The sequence below is a fragment of the Patella vulgata genome, chromosome 7 (genome assembly GCF_932274485.2).
Source record: "Patella vulgata chromosome 7, xgPatVulg1.2, whole genome shotgun sequence".
Classification (NCBI taxonomy): domain Eukaryota; kingdom Metazoa; phylum Mollusca; class Gastropoda; family Patellidae; genus Patella; species Patella vulgata.
The window spans coordinates 870,805-891,795 of record NC_065885.2 but is presented as its reverse complement, the minus strand read 5'-3'; positions in this window follow the sequence as shown (position 1 = coordinate 891,795).

The following is a 20,991-nucleotide window of genomic DNA, read 5'->3' as shown; positions in this document are numbered from 1 at the left end:
CTTTGAAGACGAAGAGGTGTAACTTGAACTTAATTCTTTGCTGAATTGGGAGCCAATGTAAATATAGCAATACAGGGGAGATGTGTTGATGTTTTCTAGTTTTAGTGAGGAGTCAAGCTGCTGAATTTTGAACATGTTGTAGTTTGTTAATCTGATAGTCTGGTAAGCCATATAGTAAACCATTGTGATAATCTAGTTTCGTTGAGATGAATGCGTGAATGGGTTTTTCTTTATTTTCATAATTGAAATAGCGTTGGATCTTTCCAATTCGATGTATATGAAAGAAGGCAGTGGAGCAAATACTTTGTATGAGATCTTTAAACGACAGGTTCGAGTCTAATATAGCACCAATATTTCGAGCTTTATGGGTTCCTGAAATTATTTCTTTATCAAAATCAACTAACGTTGGATCAATTATTCGGGGTTGTTGCTTGGTTCCAATTACTAGCAGTTCTGTTTTATTTGAATTTAATTTCAAGAAATGTTCTGTCATCCACGCAAGAATTTCTGTGAGACAAAGTTCTATATTTTGTATCGTAGAATGTTGAGGGTCTGTGTCAAATTCAATATAAAGTTGGGTGTCGTCTGCAAAAAAATGAATATTTAGCCCATAGCCTTCAGCAATCTTAGTGACATGATCTGATGTAATAGCAGGGCTCACACTGTCGGCCGCAATTTGCGATAAAAATATGAAAGTGGAGATTAAAATTTGATTTTGGCGATAATGTTTGGCGGTACTGGCCATTCTTTTTGAGAATTGGCGGGACAAAAGTCTTAAAATTCTAATCGTATTTATCCTGGATTAACCATTATTGAGTGTCAATCACATGGCGGGATAGCCTACTATGACTTAATCAACTGGCTGATAATCCGGATTGCGTCAATGAGTAATACTAATCAGTTGTCTTGGATTAATGATTAGTTGATTGATAATCCCTACTGATTGATCCAAACGGTCATTATTTGATGTTTCCTTTCGTCTTATAAAAAAAATGGTAATACATGTAATCAAAATGACCGACAGTTTCTTTCGAAGAGAATAAAATATTTTGTTGGCTTCATATACGGCATGTAAAATATACAAGCATGCCTATCGGATATCGTTATTTCAAATTATATTATCACCACTGGTCTAAAACGTAAGAACGAGTTGAATAGTGATGATTCCTGATCGAGCGAGATAACAGTTCGTCATTTGTATCATATAACCGTCGCCATAATGCTTTAAAAGTGAATGACTGGTATAATTATAAGCATCTCTTACAAATATAACTGACATTTATATCATTCTATCGGGGATTCAGATTCCAGGACCTTTACGGTACCTGAAAATAACAATAGGCCTATTGTAAACCAACACATGAATCTATAGAAAATTGGCAGTCCCTGGGTGAGATTTGACGTGTAAATACTGAAAATATATTGTACGAATGTTCAAATAGACTAAAGTCACCAAAAAAAATTCTGATCTTATTAAATCCAAACTTTGCTAATCTTTTATGAAAAGACGGATTTTTAAAGTTATTGTATATTGTATTGTATATATCGGTAATTGTTTTATAATAGAATAAGTTTATTGCAGTAATATAGGTCAGAGACCAAACGTTACAAGTTTGAATCAACTAGAAAATGATATGTACAATTATATTTTAAAAGGTGCGATTCAATACACAAATTATTAATTGTTGACAATTGGAGGTTTATATACAATTCTGACATAAGGTTGTTTTTTTTTTTCAATTTCAAAATATCTGTATAGATAATTATAATTCTGTAGTTGCAATTGAGTAGGCTATATTTACAAACAATCAACTGGCACGGACATAATTATTTACAGCAATTTATACATGATACTTGGTGACCCTTTCTATATAATGGGAGATGGATAATAATATACAAGGATCGCTAGAATTTGACAGATTTAGGAAGTTACAACGACTGATATTTGCCAAATGTACACGTTCAAAACAAACATCTCTGATGTTCTTCGTTTCTATGCATTCAAACATAAAATGAAATAAATCTTCATCACATTGATGGCATAATAGACATAATGGAAAAGTAGTTTGATTCCGTCTATGCAAATTCAAACATGTTGGTAATAGATTTAGCCTAAATGTTCGATAATAAATAAGATTCTTGAACCAGATTTATTTTGAATTTGCAATAATCTGTTAAACTTTCGCTTTCTGATAATTTAGCTGACCATTCTTGTAAGTTTATATCTGATAATCGTAACTTAATTTGACTTATAAACATGTTAAAATTGCCGATCATTTCAGTTTCAAAAACATAACCAAATCCTAAGGAATATAACATAATTCTGACCTTTGTCACCCAACTAACCCTGCCGGCTTTGTCTAATTGTTTTAACATAATACATACTTGTTTAGGATAACGATCTATGGGCATACGCAATAGTTTACACCAATATTTAATACAACACAAAGTATAATATATGCTTAAACTGTGTCTTCCACATTCCCCAAGTGTTCCAGCGTTTGAGGAACTCTTATGAATTCCTAAAATGAACTTGCAAAAGTTGTTATGCACCTTTTCAATTTCGTGCCGATATTGAAAACCCCACAACTCGGCTCCATAGATGAGGACAGGTTTTATAACATGATCAAAAATCTTGAAACACAGGTTGATATCTAAATATTCCGTCTTTCTAATTAAACTTCTTATAGGTATCAAAGCCTTCTCCGCTTTAATTGATAAGTTAGTAATATTTTTATTCCAGTTCAATCTGGAGGAAAATATTAGGCCCAGATAGTTATAATAAGTTACAGTTTCTATTTGTTGATTATTCAAGAACCATTTCTCATTTTGCTTTATTACACCACCGTTTCTAAAAACAATTATTTTGGTTTTATCTGGATTTACTTTAAGATTAAACTTTGAACAAAATTTCTCTAACAAATTAATTTTATATTGTAAATCCCCAACTGAATCAGAGACCAATGACACGTCGTCAGCATATAATAATGAAGCAATTTCTGGTGCTTCTGGAATGGTAAATATACCCCTGCAGTTTGAAGAACCATTTCTCATTTTGCTTTATTACACCACCGTTTCTAAAAACAATTATTTTGGTTTTATCTGGATTTACTTTAAGATTAAACTTTGAACAAAATTTCTCTAACAAATTAATTTTATATTGTAAATCCCCAACTGAATCAGAGACCAATGACACGTCGTCAGCATATAATAATGAAGCAATTTCTGGTGCTTCTGGAATGGTAAATATACCCCTGCAGTTTGAAGAATTTAGCATCTCAACAAGATTGTTAATATATAAACAAAATAACAATGGGCTTAAAATACATCTTTGCCTTACACCGGAATCACAATTAAACGATCGTGTTACATAAGAATCAAGTTTTACACAAGAGGTAACAGATTTATACATATAAGTTAATGTAGCATACATTTGCCCATGGAGACCTTTATTTATTAATACAGATAGCAGTTTAATTCTGCTTAAACAATCATATGCCTTACTGAAGTCAACGTATAATACAAATAGCCTCCCTTTGGATTTGGATAGATATTTTTGTACCAGACCCTGAAGAGTAAACGCATGATCGATTGTAGACCGACCCTTGCGATATCCAGCCTGGGCTTCATCAATTGTTTTATAATCAGCCTCGCTGAGGCGTAAAATTGTTAGATGTCTTTTTTATCACACATTTTTGGCAGATAAAATATTCCAGTTGCCGGAAAAACATCTGAGAGAGTTATATAGCCAAAACATAACTGTTTCTGTGTGTCAATAAAATACCACGAGATTACACGTGAGGGGAATTATTCTTATTGCATCATTTGGCTTAATTTAACCAATCATATCGTTAATTGCACAGGTTCAGGGTCATGAACAGGCTTTACTTTCTGTGCGTGATATGCACGAGTTTTATAAAAGAAATCATAGTAAACTTTTAAGCAGACTTCCATTAGATTCCGGAGAGGTTCCATCTGAGTTCCTAGACGAACACTAATTCTTTTGACGTGTTGTACACGTTCTATTTCACAGTGTTCAGTCAATGTTATGTGGACATAGGAAAATTTGTTACCGGTGGGGCGTTCTTATCCGCATAACATAACATTGACTGGACAATACTTCATGAACTGGAGATATGTTATTTACTGGCAGTGACAGTTATATAAAGAAATCTTAATATTTGATAATGATAAAAACATAAAAAGTTATGAAATGTGATAACAAATTAAAAATATCATAAAATTTGATAAAAGCATATTAATCATAAAATTCCATTAGCTTTCATAAAAATATAAATCTTCCCCCCTGATAATGTTACTCTGCATATTGTAGCGAAATTAAAATCCCGATTTTTAAAAGAATGTAATCGCAAGGTAGACCATTAAATACCATTTTATTTTATTTTTAAAGATAATGTATAAGGGGCAATATTGCAAGCATTTGTTTTTATTAAATTATTACAGAACGATGTAACAACAAGTCTGGATACCAGCCATTAATTGGTGGATTATTTTGTATGAAAGCATCTAGCAATACCTTACAATGGTCGACAGCTAACGCAACATGTGAGCAAGATGGTGGAAATTTGGTAATCTTGAAACAAGTTGAGTTAGCACTAAAACTTCCAGCAATTAAGATGCTGCCTATTCTGTCTGGTAAGTACATTATTGTGTGGACTAAAATATTTTCGATAACCGCGATCAAACAAAATCAGAATTTGCCACGAAAAGATTTTTTTTTTAACTGTACCTAGAAACGAAACCTCATTTCTCGATCCGGCATGTCTCGTAGGGTGACCACCTTTGCTTGATCAAGTTGCAAGACATTATCTTTTTAAAAAAAAACTGAGGAACTATGCATAACAGGGTTGATATATAGTTACTTCACTTTTCGACATAGCAACAATAGACAATCAAGCTCTGATTATGAAATAGTCACACAAGCTTGGTTTGTATGTCATATGATATTTTTCACTAATGGTTTAGGATGATAATACATAGCAACAAGTCATATCAGTTTGTTTGGTATTCGTACGCTATATATGAAATAAGCATCTTCTTGCATTTAAAAGAAAAACGAACACAATTTCTTTTGCAGCTGTGAAACGATCCTTTCTTTGAAACAAAATATATAAATTATTAATTTTTGCGACTGAACCATTTGAAAGGATACGTGAAGTTGAATGAAATTTTCAGGTTACAATAAAATGGCTGCCAAATTATCATTCATGTACAATAATCGTTTATCGCTAAAATTAAATCATGCCGTACGTAAGTGAAACGTATTGCTGAATGTTGTGAAACTTATGGATATTTTTTGATAACTTAGTATAAAGGATGTTATACTGGTTAAAGATACATTATTTAAGAGCTAAATTTGCGTATTGCAGATCTTTCCTTTCACTCCAAATGCTATATAAATAATTAATGCGACATGTATTTACATATCAGGCCCATAATCAACTCTCTACAACTGATTTATGATTTAATTGATCTTCTACTTTCCCTGATTGAACACAATGTTTTATAATCTCAATGTGACCGCGTGTATTGTCCCTTTAAGATGGTGTTCTATTTCTATAGGGAAAAAAGTGACGTCTGCTTTTAAACACGAATGATGTCTACAGAAACTTAAATCCGACACGTTCTTCATAAAGAGGACACGTGCATGAGTCCTGTATTGAACCCCCGAGAAAGTGCCGAGATACACCTTTATCTGATTGATCAACTGCTCAGAAGCTACCCTGGATTTAAACCCATTGTACTAATATGGGCATAAGGAGGACAGTTGCCCGCGTGTCTAAAGCATGGGATTACCAGTTTTTGGATTAGCAGACTATGATGTCATTGCCCGATTTTAAACTACTAGACATATTCTTGTTAGCTTAGTTCTCTGTCACTGGTTGTAGCTAACGACTTCAATACATTAACCAGAGCATCTCCCAGAGTTCACAAAGCATTCTCAGACTTAAGTTGAGAATTTGCTCAACTTTCAATCACTGTTTATGAGAAATATCTTTGATCCAGAAACACAAAACTTTGCACATCGTTTCTTATTGGTGTAATTGATACATTAAAACAACAAAATTATTATAAAGGTCTATATTTTAGTTAAAATAAGGCGAACAATTTTGAGTAAATTCTCAACTTAAGTCTGAGAATGCTTTGTGAACTCGGGGCCTGTACAGTATATAGGCCCTATAGTATTACAGCCAATGCGTCCATTCGTATAAATTAAATAAACCTTGAACACGTGCCAGTCTTGAAATGACCAAAATCCGTTTTTTTCTCTATCATTTTCAGGTAAATATTACTGGATAGGACTGAATGATATAAGTGTAGAGGGTAAGATGGTTTGGGTGGATGGTTCACCTCTAGATATCAACCTCTGGGCTCACGGTGACCCAAACAACTACAACGGAGCAGAAGACTGCTGTACGATACACTCGAATTATTTGCTGTTAGATCTACCGTGTTCATCCAATCTTCCCTTTGTTTGTGAAATACCGTTCATGTTTACATTTTAATTAATTTTAACTCAACTTTATAATTCTTATTATTACCGTTCATCCAATATCACGAAAACGACATTTGTGTGAATTAATGTCATTTTAGCTTTAATTTTTTAGATTCCAAACTACATATTAATTTTCTAGGTACAGGGGGTTGGCCGCACAGTACGCTGTTCTTTATTAAATGTCTATTGATCACTGTTGTACTTTTGGAAGGGAAATAAAATTGTCAATTCACTTTTAAGAGTTGTTTATTGAATTAGGTTTCTTTCTTCCGTTCTGTTAAGCCAATTACATCGTCACATAGTTGAAGAGATTAAGAACGCATCCACGAGAGGACCATGCAGAAATTGAAAAAAAACGACAACCCAAATTTCAACCATACCTGGTCTATGGGGACCCCTAAGCGATAGAAGACACACGATAAAGAGAAAAGTTTGAACGGACAACTTCCGCAATAACTGGAAATTATTGTTTTGGGGCAAAATGTGACATATTTCGACCAATTTTTTACCCTAATATCAAAATGTTCTTACCCGAAATGTTGTCTCTAAATTTTTGATATTGGTCAGGTATGATAGGCCTAGTGGTCGTCTTAAAATCCAACAGTCGTTTGGGAATGAATGAATCGTGTGGAAGTTTCTGTGAGTAATCTTAAAGTGGTCATTTTACATATGTTTAAAACTATGCCACCCTAAAACGTATGCAGCTGCTTCTCTGCAGGTCTGACATAGAATTGCTTGGTGTGGTTGTGAAGGGCATGTAATTTAGACACATCTTATTGATCAGGGGTGAAAGACAAGTGAATCACTTACAAACCTCTTCTCCCTACACTTTATAGGACGCTTTTGATGAATCGACAAAACAGTTATAGATGCTCATTATCTTTCTTAAATGACTTTAAAAAGAAAGAAATTAGGTCTACAATCAAATTCTATTAGAAATGTCAAGATTAGCCCTCTCTTGTATAAGCCTGTTTTGTTTATTCAAATATTAATTTCCAAAATAGACAATTTGTACACAAACATTAATTTATAAAATAGGGTTACTATGGACTACTCTGTTTCATTTGACCACCACCTACGCGCATGCTAATTATTAAGATAAAATTCTACTATGTTAGTCCCGAAATGATATAGTTTGTATCTCTCTCTCCGTTACCCGGGGGCCACGTTGGCTCAATGGGCAAGACATTGGCCCGCTAACCTGTGTTGACCGAGAGGAAGTTGATCGGGACCCCCCCCCCCTCCTCACCCGTTACCCGGGAAAGTTGACCGAGAAAGTTGAACGGGATTTCCCCCTCCACACTGTCAGCGGTGCTGGACGGACAGCTTAGCCAGGGACAATGTATAGTCGTTCGGGTGAGACGAAAAACCGATGTCACGTGTACACTTTGGCGTGCAAGTAAAACAACCCTTGCCAGTTGCAATTGGATATAAGAGTATGCCGTAGTGTAGCTACAATATGTAGAGTTACACTGCGTTTAAAGCTACAATTGATACAGTCTAAGACTCCTTACACAAGTTCAAATAGGTTCAAACGCATGATTGTCAACACATATCATTACAGTCTGTATTGAAATAAGTAATTCTATCACAAATAGTGAAGACGGGACCACTAAAATAGTTACGAACAGTTTTTCTTTGTGGTAATGCGTTCTACATTTTCAAAGCGATGTTTCTTATAATGTGCAAGGCGCCATGACACCGACCAGTTGAAATCTCGCCAAATATCGCGACGCGTTAACCCCGCCCATCGCTTTTCGTATAAGGCCGTGGTACGGTACTACTACTATCAAAGAATATAGGAACTGGCTGAGATGTCAATGAAAGGAATCGCGTGTCTTTGGTCTTTGAAATCGAAACTAAACTTAAGATTTTTTCCCAAATGGATGAATGTTGCAACTGTGAGTAGTCCTTTCACAAGTAGCAAGCTAGCTACTAAAAGATCTTTATTTACAAAGGTTATGGGTAAGGATAAAATAGACAAGACCATTAAAGAGGCATTGGAAGAGGAATATGGAACAAATTTTCACCAAATATAAAAAACAGATTTCTATGTACATCATACAGTGTCGAGAATGGCAAGATCGAAGAATACACTAGAGGGTTCCCCCCCCCCAAAAAAATTGTCAGGATACATTTAAAACACACAATTAATATTAATAAATTAATCTATCATATAAAGAGAAAACAAAAATCAATACACATAAACATTAAAAGTTTAACATATTTAGTTATAAAATTAATTATCAAAAATGAATTCATTAAACTCCATTTTATTCATTCATTTATGTATTTATTTTTGTTAACTTTTGACGAAAAAATCTTACCTCATCTAAAACTAATGGGATCATAATAAATGTTAAAGATTTGCCAAATCCAGTTGGCAAGACGCCCATTACATCCGATTTTTGAACAATGTAGTCTATAATCAATTGCTGTTCACGTTTGAGCTTAAAATTAATATCCATCCTCCGCAACACGCGGTCTATGATATAATTAGCATATAATTATGGTCACGAAGCCCATATATGGAAAGTGACGTATGATCACGTGAGATGGCGTGCGCATACTGGTTCTGACAGAGCGGACATTTTAACTTCGGTAGGCAAGAAATTTCGCGTAGAAGTTGGGTTCCATCAAATCATATAATTATGCGGTAAGACTTCACCTTTATTTCAATGGGAATTGGTTTATTATATGTTAAGCTATGTGCAGTACAGTTCTGGGTCAGTTTATGTGTAAATTAGGGGAGCTATAGGCCAGTAAACTTTTTGTAGTCATTTGACTAAAAAAAACTTGCGCAAAGGAACTCCGTAGTGCAGCTATGCAGAACCAGAACATTATTTAGACATGACAAATGAATGGTGTTTTGTAATAGTCTACCTGAAACCAACAAGACTAATATACCAACAAGACTAGTATACCTTCCCAATATTGATTTTGTAACAATAATGATAATCCCGATTTTTAAAAGCATATAGCCCGGATGAAGCAGCAAAGTAGGATGTTAAATCCCATTTTATTTTATTTTTTTAACATATATATTTTTAGAATTTTTTTTAACATATTGTATATGAAGCAATATCGAATACATTCATTGTTTAATTTAATCATTATAGAACGATGCAACAACCAGAATGGATACCTGCCATTAATTGGTGGAATATTTTGTATGAAAGCATCTAGAAATGCCTTAAAATTTTCGGCAGCTAACACATATCATATTTGTCTATTCTTGTCTTCGTTCGGATGGGACGAAAAACCGAGGTCCCGTGTACATATTGGCGTGCACGTAAAAGATCCCTTGGTAGTTGGAATTCGATATAAGAGTAGGCCGTAGTGCCGCTGCCCGGGCAAAATTGCCCTCATAGCACACTGAATGGCGTATGCCCGTCTTCATTAGCCCAGTTTAGGAGCAGAACAGTAGGACGTTAAACCCCATTTCATTTCATTTCTATTCTTGTCTTATTTCATATGGAAGGTTATCGCTGCCAATATTAAATGCTACAGCTGTCACCTGTTTGTCTATTTGGCGGTTGTGTGATCTACTCAGTATCCAGTGTGACATAGTACTCACTAGTACTCACGGCCCTTTGAAACATACAGCCACACTTGTTTTTTCGTGTCTCTGTTGAAGAGTCCGGCGGACTCGAAAGCTAAGAATACACATGATTATCTGGATTTATGTGTCTTTTCAATAATCATGTGTATTCTTAGCTTTCGAGTCCGCCGGACTCTTCAACAGAGACATATATATATATATATATATATATATATATATTAAACTGTTGAGAAAAGAAACATAGTATTATGTGACCATTGCATTTTGTAACAGTGGGTGTTTGTTAATGAGAGGAAAATTTTGAGAGCAATTTTCTAAGATTTGATGGTTGTCTGAGACTGTTTATGATTCTTGAATTTTTCATAATATTTCTCATTCTGTCACTTGTTAGTAATATGAGAAGATGTTTTTACACAATTAATTTTCCATTCTCTTGATTAGGGTAATGTATAGTGACTAGTGGTAAATCAAAATTATTCTTACAAATTTTTGCTTTTGGCTCTCTTAATTTTGGTGTCTCTAAATTAAGACCTCGGTCATTGGCTCAATCAATAAGTTTCTCGTGGTAATTTTGCTTTCGACGAAATGATTTTAGTTTAGCTAGTCTTTCAAGTTTTGTGTTAGCATTGGAAACTATTGTGCAGACTTTTCGCGCATGACAATATGGGATATTTTGTTTTATATGTGACAGGAGGCGAAATCAAGATATTGACGAGTATCGGTAGGTTTATAATACAGGTCAGTTTCAATTTGACCATCATCTAATAATATAAGTCACGTCCAGAAAATTCAAGAATCAAGTTTATCTTGCCCCAAAGCATTGACCATTCCAATGAAGTTGCTTAGCTCTGCTGAGCTATAGCAGAAAATGTTAATTGTTGAACTCATTCAAGGCATTCACCTAATAAACAGCTAAGCCAAGTTTAAACATTTTACCTCAAAAGCAAAGCCGTTATGTTCCAAAGTCTTAACCAGTCTAATAGCTTATCGCCACTTGTCCAGAGCAGAAAATTGTCATCATCAAACTTAATCAAGGTATTAATCTATACCATACGTTTCATCAGTCTCACCCAAATAGAACAAAAGGTATTGTGTTCTAAAGTCTCAATTAATCTCTGCTTAATAGAAATGCGCATTCACATAATAAACCTACACCAAGTTTGAACATTCTACCTCAGTTAGAAGTTCCAAAGTCGCGACCAATCAGATTGAAGTCTCTACTTCGCCTACGCAGAAAATGCTCATCATCAAACTTAAGGTATTGATGTAATCACACTATACACGAAATTTTAACACTCACTCAATTAGAATCAAAGTTATCGCGCTGCAAAGTCACGACCAATCAAGTTGCTTAGCACCCTGCTTACCCCGAGAAGAAAATGCTCATTATCGAACTTCAAGGTATTGATGTAATGAAACTATACACCAAATTTGATGTAACCGATGAATTGCATGAGTTTGTTGCAATTCGACTGTAGCTCACCCGAGGAATTTTGGCCTGCAACTTTGGTTTGTGGAGTATATCGCAGGCGGAAAGTCACATACTATAGTTCTAAGCAGTAATCTGAATGAAGTTGTTTCAGGATGTTAAAAATACTTTCAAGCCATGTTAAAGGTACTCAATGTATAGTATTTACTTCGAAGGACCCCCCCCCCCCCTGATATATTTCAGAGAGTTAAAACAAATAAATTCTGTGCAAAAGACGTCTTTACTTTTAAACTGCTTGGTTTTCATATAAATCAAGTTAAAACATCCCCATGGCAAGATATAAAATAAAACCAAGTACGAACAATCCAAACCATAAGACAGAATTCGAAGTCCTAAAAAACGTTATAGGCAAAATAGTGTATTCAAGCAAAATAGTGTAATCAGCAAATGGACTGCTCCTCGTGTACAAAATACACGACAAACAGTGGTAACAGGTGTCCGGAAGAGTAAGCTTACCCTGCCTGGCGCCACACCCGCCATAGCTGCATCAAAACTATTAGACGAAATCTTGGCAAAATAGCGTGATTGGCCAATGGTCTATCACAGCCTACACCGGTTGTGTTCACACACAATATTACCGTTGCCAGTCAGTACGTCAGCTAATTGCTCAACCGGGGCTATATGATAAGTTGCTAACATTTTTAAAGGAGTCGAAGTTTTATAATAAATTTTAATTGTATATATTTTATCACGTGTTGTGTTTTTAAGTATTTTTATACGCCCAAGTTTTCATGTGGACGTATATTGTCGTCGCCCCTGTGTCCGTCCGTCCACAATTTGTTTGTGGACACTCTACAGATCACAATTTTTATCCGATTTCAACGAAACTTGAAATATAGCATTATCTCCCTAAGATCTCGGTTCCTGTCCATATTGGCATGTACCGGAGAATAACATCATGGGTTATTGCCCCTGATTGTACGAAAAATCACGTTTTTAGCTTGTGGACACTCTAGAGGTCACAATTTTGATCCGATATTGATGAAACTTGAAATGCATGTTTATAACCAAAGGTCTTTGTTGTTTTTGATATTCGCGCATACTGGATCGACACTTCATGAATTATGGTCCCTGATTGAACGAAAAATCACATTTTTAGCTTGTGGACACTCTAGAGGTTACAATTTTGATCCGATTTTGATCAAACTTGCAATGCATGTTTATAACCCAAAGATCTTGGTTCCTTTCGAATTCGATATTTGCGCATATCAAATCGTAATTTATTGGATTATGGTCCCTGATTGGTCGAAAAATCACATTTTTAGCTTGTGGATTCTCTACAGGTCACAATTTTTTTTATCGATTTTAAAAACCGTTTAGATCACTATTCCACCATAATGAAGGTTGAATTGGAATTTTGGGAAAATCGAAATGAAACTCCCGACAAAATGGCCGCTCTTTGTATATAAGTATGTAATTCAAAGGTTATGGACCTTCTAGAGGTCACAATTAATTGCGCATTTCAGATCATAACTTTCTGGATTATGACCCCTGATTGTACAAAAACTTGTTTTTGTTTTTAGCTTGCAAAAGTTTATAATAAATTTTAATTGTATATATTTTATCACGTGTTGTGTTTTTAAGTATTTTTATACATAAAAGATTTAATATTAGTTTTAAAATATATTTTCTGTGATATTTGTTTTTGTCCCCCGCCTTTCGAAGAAAGCAGGGGACTATTAAAATGGGTCTGTCCGTCTGTCTGTCACACTTTTTGGGACACAATAACCCTCCTTCTAATTGAGCTAGAATGTTCAAACTTGGTGTAGTTGTTTATTAGGCCAATGCCTTGATGGAGTTCGAAGATGAACATTTTCTGCTTAGGGAAAGCAGAGATAAGCAATTTGATTGGCTGATGCTTTGGGACACGATAACTTTAGTTCTAATTAAGTGAGTATGAAAAATACAAGATTTAGTGATACAATGTAGAAGGTCCAGCATTATAGACTGATGATGACATGGCATTAAAAATTATATCTTTCTTTCTTTCTTATCTTAGGTCTTTAACGGCTGCCTCCACTGGAGTAATGTGGCTGACATTTGTCGTTTACAGAACAGGGAGTCACGGTGGCTAAGTGGGTAAGACACTGGCTCGCTAGCCTGGAGGTCGGTGTTCGATCCCTGCATTGGCCGAGAAAGTTCATCCAGATTTTCTGGCGTGGTTTCCCCTTGTCAGTGATGATGGACGGAGGGCTTGATAAGGACAGCTGTCTAGTCGTTCGGATGGGATGAAAACCCGAGGTTCTGTGTCCACATTGGCGTTCACGTAAAAGATCCTTTGATATTTGGAATTCAAAGAGTAGGCTGTAGTGCCGCTGTTCGGGCAAAATGTCCATCATAGTACACTGTATGGTGTATGCCCGTTTTCATTACCCCAGTCGGAACAGAACAGTAGGACGTTAAACCCCATTTCATTTCGTTTACAGAGAGGTGCAACAACCGATCTGGATACCTTTCATTAACTCGTGGAGTTTTTTGTATCTAGCTATGGACTAAATTGGTCGACGGCTAAGACAAGATGTGAGGAAGATGGTGGAAATTTGGTAATCATAAAACAGACCGAGCTAGGACTAAAAATGGCAGCAGTAAAGATGCTTGGAATACAACCTGGTAATTACACTATTTTGTAGACTAACATATTTGATAAACCACACTGCCATTAATTCTCTGCAAAATGGCAATGTATGTGTCTTAGCTCGACACTCGTCAGTCAGCTTTTACAGAGAGCCTTAGATCGGTATTCGACAGAAGAGGGGTTGACTAGTCCGCCGCTATAAGAAAGATTATAAATATGGGTTCAATAAACCTAACCCAACCCCTAAAAATAGATATCAATGAACCCTTACCCAACCCTGGCCCTAATAATAGATATCGGTGGACTAGTGAACCCGCGGACTAGTGAGCATTCCCCTTCGTGAGTCAGTTTTTACAGAGAGCTACGCTGGATTCAGAAATACTAAAATAAACTAATGACCGGTAAATGTATATAAGATTTAAAACATACCCGAGAAAGTTGCACTGTGACAACTCAAGGAACACCTATCGCAGAATAATCTAAATGACAAAATCCTGTCAGCTTATAAGAAGCAAGACAGTGCAACACAGCATCTGCTCCCTTTCCTGTGTGGTTTGGACCTATTCGATCTGGGTGCTGCGGACTCCTATAGAGACACGGGACTCGTTACTGCATATCAGGAATCACATTGGGCTGGGGGAATGCTGAATATCAATACGGTTCATTTTCACATGACGGCAATGCATCTCGCCAATCTCAGCAAGAAGTATAGGCTCTATCGCGTTCACAAGGTTACAAGGAGACTGGTACAGAAAAGCCTCTGATAAACGAATATCGACAAGGTCCGACGTCTCATAACCCTAGTAGTTATGGGTCAATATCTGACAGAACAGTAAAAGAAATAGTCCTGTACCACAAGCTCATGGTGACATGACTAATCCGACCAAACATATGAATTTATACCCTCTCGAAAGAATGTCGAGCAAACCATTAAAAAGAAAACATCATCTAGCATTTTAAAATCGCCTGCGTGTCCGTTCACGGCGAAGACAAATCTGCTCAGCGAACCATTCGCCCGATCGATCGCCCGTAGCTAGCATGTTATTTTAAGCCGAATATTTTACGTTCGTCTGTGTCCAGCATATATTGTCGTGCGAACCATTTTTAAAAGCCAATAGGAGACATCATTGATATCAAAGTGTATGCGTTCGTTACACGTTGGATGTGGAGAGCTTTTTGGTCAGTCTGTCTTTTCACGTCTTGTTCGTGACAAGGAGTAGGGTCGCCTGTCCAATCTCGTGGGTTTTCTCCGGGTCCTCCGGTTCCCCCCCCCCCCGCCCACTGCTAAAGACCCCTACGTACAAGCGAATTATGAAAATAAAATAATTGAACCATATGTTACTCCCGAAATGACCTAGTTTGTGTCGAGTGGACGTTAAACCCCATTTCTCTCTCTCTCTCTCTCTCTCTCTCTCTCTCTCTCTTCACATCTAACTAGCGACGCACAGCGCAACACTATAAGACATCATGTTACATATTAGATTTGATCATCCGTGACCAGGATCGTGTTACACACAAACTAGGTCATTTCGGGACTAACTGTCATCGGTAAAACCACAACAAATCCATGAAATGTATTGACCATATTATAATATACTATTCAAAAAAAGTAGGGGATATTTGATTTTTAAGTGTTATTAAAGTCACCTAATGAAACTGACGAAGAAACAAATGACAAAATGAAATGAAGTTCACATTCATCGATTTATTCCAAATGATCGTTAGACTAAGTAAGGCACAGACTGGCCATTATAAGGGTAAAATGATACCCGGGGTCAAACAGCAAAGTTACCACAGCATCACAACCAAGTCAGTAACGGGTAAATCCTCCTCTGTTTGCCAAAGAAACATTGATCCGACGTGGCATACCCCTAATGAGACGTCTAAGGTCATTTTGGTCCAGATTGTCCCATTCCTGTTGCAACGCAGCAGCAAGTTCTTGGACATTGGCAGGACGTTGTTGACGTTGACGTAACCTCTGTCCAAGCATGTCCCAGACATGCTCGATGGGGGAGAGGTCGGGACTCAGTGCTGGCCAAGGTAATGTGGTGATGTTCTGTTGTTGGAGGTAACCTGTAACGATCCTGGCCCTGTGACATCTTGCGTTGTCATCCTGGAAGATGAAACGGCGGCCATGACGTCGTGCGAACGGCACAACATGGACTGCCAAGATGTTGTCCCGGTAGTACTGGCCTGTAACACGCCCTGCAACAACATGTAAAGCCGTTCTTCCAGCAACAGTGATGCCTCCCCACACCATAACAGAACCACCCCCAAATCGATCATGTCTGATGACGTTAACGTCTTGGAAGCGCTCGTTTCGACGACGCCACACCCTCCTACGTCTGTCTCAAACAAGGGATCACGCGAGGACGTCGGGCGCGAAGGTGACCCCTATGCAGTCGATTCCGAATCGTCTGGCCACTCACTCTCACACCAGTGTCTGTTTGAAGACGAGCGCTGATCTGATTTGCTGTGATGACACGATTTCTCAAGGCCAAGGTACGGATAAATCGATCCTGGGCTTGAGTTGTCGCCCTTGGTCGACCTGAGCGTGGTCTGTCCTGTACAGATTGTGTATCACGGTATCTGGACCATATTCTGCTTATGACAGACTGAGAAACATTCATCGTCCGCGCCACAACCGCCTGTGTTGTGCCGATCTGTAGCATGCCAAGGGCACGTAACCTTTCATTTTGGGTAAGCCGACGCATATCAAAATTTGTTTTCTGGTCACTAAAACAATTAAACTGATGTTTCCACCCTGGAATTCAATGCCACAATGACTGTAACATTCAAAGTCAGAGTCGTGCAAATCTTGGGTTGGACCCCCATGATGATCCCAAGCATCACCTGCATTCCATGCGGTAGCTATTGGTGCGTTTGGGCGTCACATGTAACTGGAAATGTTTCTTCTGTTAGGTTCTATAGTGACTTTTTTCGTAGTCATTTGCATATTTTAGTATTATGCCCCCAAAATCAAATATCCCCTACTTTTTTTGAATAGTATATATAACACAACAGCAATTATAATGGACAAAATTCAACCAAGATGTGATGTGAAGGATTAGCGAATGAAACGGTCTGTTACGTCGAGCATTTGGCGTGAGGTGCACGGAACTGTGGGTAATACACTAGAAACGTCAATGTTGATTGGTTAATCAAATGTCTGACGTCATAGGGTCCCAAAACAACTAGTCAGATCTTCATATAGTGTAGGCCATCGAAAGTATAAAAAAACGAAACGAAATATAGATCTGGGCCCTGTTTCACGAAATCTCAAAATCCAAATTTAGTAGATACTTCAATTTTGATTGGTTAAGCACTAAAATCAATCTAATATTATCCAATCAAATTACTAAAATTTGGATTTTATCTTAGTTAAAATTTCGGCCCCTGTATTTTAATCAGATGGGATTGACTGGGTATGACTTTGAGCGCGTTTACAGTTAAAGGGAGGCAACTACACACACGCTTAAGACTTCACGATGATGCAAGTACTAATACGTCATACGCAATATGACCGCAACACGAGGAAATGAAATGAAATGGTGATTAACGTCATACTGCTCTGCTCCGACTGGGCTAATCAAGACGGGCATACACCATACAGTGTACTATGAGGGAAATTTGCCCGGACAGCTGCACTACGGCCTACTCTTATATCGAATTCCAACTGTCAAGGGATCTCTCACGTGCACGACAATGTTTACACGGGACCTCGGCTTTTCGTCCCATCCGAACGACTAGACAGCTGTCCTTGTCTCAGGCCCTTCGTCCTGCATCACGGACAAGGAGGAACCACGCCGGAAAATCTGGATGAACTTTCTCGGGCAATGCAGGGATCGAACACCCGACTTCCAGGCTAGCGAGCCAGCGTCTTACCCACTTAGCCACGCAACACGAGGAAACACAGATATAAAATACTGAATTACAATCTATAATTTATCCAGGGAGATCTCAATATGAAGTGAAATTGAGTTTTGTGGTCCGTCAGCTCCAACTGGGCTATATTGCGCCAATCATGGGGATTTCAGTGAGACAAATTAAATAACTATCACAAAAATATACTCGTATACATAGTTAGAAAAAAATATCACATACTAGATAATCAAGTAAAAACACATATAGCATTCTAGTTCATCAAGTTAAAACACCTGTCACATATTAGTTAATCAAATAAAAACACATATCACATACTAGTTAATCAAGTAAAAATAAATATCACATAGCTTTATGTTTAATATTCAACTTTGAAAATAAAAACATGATTATATATCTTATTTAAACAAACATTATTGGAGATTAGATAAAGAGTTGGCATTTCTCGCTATAATAGTTAAAAAACTACATAATATAAAGGAAATTTGCTGAAAATTTCAGTCAAATTGATCCACCCTGATTGAATTTTGGGCGTAGCCTCAATCATCATTACTAAAGTTAGTACGACAAAAACATAGTCTCGATTATCCATTTCTTGATTTAATCATGAATGAGCGTAGAGCAGCAGATCGGATCCTAATCCAGTAAATACCACAGGCTAGCGATGCCACCGAGAGTTGATTATGGTCTGGATAAGTTAACTAATGTGTAATTAATAATTTAGATAACATTTCAGGCCTAAAGAAAGACCTGCAATAGGCAGATTTAGCTCTTGCATTTATATAAAAATTAGTCTCTTTTAAAATATGTTATCACTTTGTATAGCTCCGGTAGGGCAAATAACTGACCTATTTTGATCTAAACTTATTAAGCGCGTGTCGACACAGACTATTTCAATAATTCGTTTGCAGGTGGGAGGAAAAATATACCTGTTTACAATAAGGTGAAAAACACTTCCGACTTGAATGCACTAAGTATATAAACATCTTCGGAAGCAAGTTGCCTATCTAATTCTCTCCAAAAATAATCCACCCCCACCTTCCCAAAGGTTTGTGTGTTCCGCTTTTATTTCAAAAGTTGTGATCTTGACAGGATTTTTCCTAACGTATGCTTGTAGAGCACTAAATATATTTAAAACTAGAAAGATACCCGGCTTCGCTCGGGGGTCATAACTCCGAAACCGGAAGTGGTAGACTAACGCCACCTTGCCTATGTTACTCCCCGGTCCGAGCTACCCCTACACCCCAAATTTCAGATTCGGGGCAGACCTAGTGTAGCCGCCAATCCTGAACAGACCGGCTTCGCAATGGGGGTCGGGGGGGGGGGGTTCTTCCCCCGAGGAAATTTTCAGAAATTGGAGGCCGGAAACGTGATTTCCTGGCATTTCAGGCACTTGAGTCGGAGCCATTTAGAAGTACCTCCCCCAGAAAAAAATAAAATTCTGCCACAAAATTAGCGCATTCTGGCGTTATTTCAGTGGACCAATCCATGCGAGTGCTATGAGATGATTGCATTTCTAGAGGAGGGGACTGGAGCCCATTGAGCCCGTTAAATCCGCCACTGTAAGTGAGCAGAGCTACATCAAACCTAATTTTGAAGTCGCTCGGTGATAAATAATGGGGTCACTTGATTCGGAATCGTATTATATCCCCGACGATGATTTGATGAATGGAGGCCGTAACGTTACGACCAAGCCGGACTCGATTTTTGACGAACGTCTAACACTGTAAGTACCAAATGGTAATACGAGATTTAATCAAGAAATCTGAATATTTCGTGTGATCATGATGTGCATCTCATCAAATTCATCTTATACCCACAACAAATATCAACAACAACAACAACTACAGCTTATATACAATCGTACGTCAATCTGGGGCAAAATTCGCGCTACTTGAAATGATGTGTGAGTTATACGATAAATCGAGTTAGACGATGTTCGGTCCGATAGAAGATCTCACGACAATAAAAGACCATGTGTTACAGCCTTAGATAAAGCCACAAAAAGTTTCCGGGAAAGTTGCCAAGGCACACTCGCCTGCAAGATCCAACCACGTACAAGGCAGTACTCTCATTAGAATTTGACAATTCGCCTGTAAATAGCGTTGAATTCCGGCGATCCACTCAGAAAACATCTCGGAGCATCGGAGGGGCCCCGTCACTAGGTGACCGGCCGTTGGAGTCTTTGGTCCGACCATGCTCGAGGCGCGCAACTGAGATTTTTGTGGGGGGCCCGCTAATGTGGGGGCCCTGGGGCCCGCAAACGTCTAATCACCGGGAATCGACATCTACGCAAAAAACATGGTCCCATAAATTCTCCGCTCGGGTGGCGATACTCCCACATGAGCCACCGGACTAATTTTGACTTTGCTACGCTCACAACCCCCCCCCCGCCCTCATCATATCAATTTTATTCACACTCGCATGAAGCTTGTATTTCCAGGTATCATAGAAACCGAATTTTAAGAAATTAATTTTGCATACATTTTGGCGGTGGGGTATGGCATAGGCCGCCATTAGGTTATCTTACTCAGGTTTTTTTTAATTCAGTCTTTGAATACACTAGGAGGAAACTACGGAGCCCCTTTTGGCGGTGGGGTATGGCATAGGCCGCCATTAGGTTATCTTGCTCAGGTTTTTTTTAATTCAGTTTTTGAATACACTAGGAGGAAAACTACGGAGCCCCTTAAGTGCACGATTCCACTCTTATATAATTTTTTCGTGCATAATTCCACTCTTATATAATTATTTCGTTATAACGAAATATTAATTCGTTATAACGAAATATTAATTCGTTATAACGAAATATTAATTCGTTATAACGAAATATTCTAGTCAGCGCACAAGAGATTGTATTTTTGATCGGATTTCTCAGAACGATTTAGGAATTTGTATTTATGATCAGACGAGGTTTCACATTTTTTGCTAGAGTTATCCCCCTTTATAGCCTACTGTTTTTATTGCTT